Here is a 1,856-nt window from a genome sequence, read left to right as displayed (position 1 = left end):
ACCGGGCGTTATGCATGTCGAGCCAAAGTGACCTAGCTAGATCCTCTGATGCAGCCTCTGTCGATGTTGTGTAGTCCTCTGCAGTCGTGGACGTCTAGATCTCCCTAGCTCTGTCGCTCGTTCGATCATTAGAGAGATAGGGAAGTAGAGAGCGAGAGCGAGAGAGAGAGAGAGAGAGAGAGGTAAGTAGAGAGAGAGAGAGAGAGAGAGAGAGAGAGAGAGAGAGAGAGAGAGAGAGAGATAGGAAATAGAGAGATAGAGAAAGAGAGTTATATATATATATATATTATATATATATATATATATATATATATATATATATATATATATAGAGAGAGAGAGAGAGAGGGAGAGAGAGAGAGAGGTAGGGAAGTGAAGAGCGAGACAGAGAGAGAGATAGGAAAATAAGGAAATAGAGAGAGAAAGAGAGATAGCGAGAGTGAGATCGAGAGAGAAAGAGAGATCGAGATCGCTTTTTTGAGTAAGAACCATGCAAGGCTTCTGAATCTTTCTCAAGTTGCTCATCCATCTCCACATTATCTTCTGGCTTGGACATGGAGGCCACGTCCGGTTTACAATCAGGTAGAAAACTTTCATTGGGCTGAGAACTTCCATGGCTTGTGCATGTGGTGAAAAAAACACCAGGATGGGCATAATATCCTTGGAAAAACCTGTGCAAAAAATTGCAAACAGACGGAACATTACAAAAATGACAAAAATGGTCATGCTTTTTTATACGATTCATCAAGTGCGGCAGTGGAAAGCTTTCTCTGATAGGCTACCTCGGAATGGAGGTAGGTGGGTTCGTAGATAGAGAAGAAACTATGGAACTAAAAGAGGCAAAGGGGTTTTGCCTACTACATGCATTTCCATGTACACCTGGGAGTGCACGTATGTGTCTACCCATATAGGATTTGACCAATAAAGACGAGATTTTGACCCGGTGGTCCTGATCTCCGTACACCTCTAGACCGAGGTGTACGGAGATTGGGCAAGACTAGAGAATGCGAGGTAGTTTACATTGTGAGGAGTATATATATATATATATATTAAAACAACATTCATAATCATTGTAGATGGCAACGTCATCAACTAACATGGAGGAAAAGATTGCATGCTCGTGCACGCTCTACAAGTATCAAATCCTGCGCAAGCGTAGGATATGTAATGAGCACGTGCACAAGTACGGAGAATTTGCTAGAGAAACCGTACAGAATCTGCGATACGACTCCTACGGAACGGGCATTGATTTCCGCGACATAGCACCTACATCTGAGAGAGAGAGAGAAAAAAGATTATGCATGAAGGTCCGACCAATATAGAGCCACGGATGGAAGCAGAAAAGGGCTTACAGACAGAAGACGACGGCATGGAGGAGATGCTGGATGCCTTCTTCCAGACAAGCGAGGAGAACTCGAACGAAGCAGCACCAGAAGCCGTGCGCCTATCTCCTGAAGACATGTTGAGGAAGTTGGCACGTCAACCAATCTATGAAGGCGCCAAAATATCTGTGCTTCATACTTGTCTGGCGTTTTTGAATCTTCAGCCAGTGTACGGGTGGTCAGATGCAAGCGTCACTGCTTTGTTTAGGTACGTAATTTACAAAAGAGATTTTCCGATTGCAACGGTGATGTGCTCGGAGAGATTTTTAATTTAATGTGGCTTAAACAGGTTATTGCGGGAGCAACTTCTCCCGGCTGGCAATGAAATGCCCCCCTCCAGGCCAGACGCAAAGCAACTTCTGACCTCAGTTGGCTTGGACTACAACAAGATTCATGCATGTCCAAATGATTGCATTCTTTTTCGCAATGAATTCGTAGATTGTCTGTCGTGTCCTAAGTGCGGAGCAAGGCGCT

Source organism: Adiantum capillus-veneris, chromosome 13 (assembly GCF_014529385.1).
Source record: "Adiantum capillus-veneris isolate H3 chromosome 13, ASM1452938v2, whole genome shotgun sequence".
NCBI classification, from domain to species: Eukaryota; Viridiplantae; Streptophyta; class Polypodiopsida; order Polypodiales; family Pteridaceae; genus Adiantum; species Adiantum capillus-veneris.
This window is presented reverse-complemented; position numbering follows the sequence as displayed.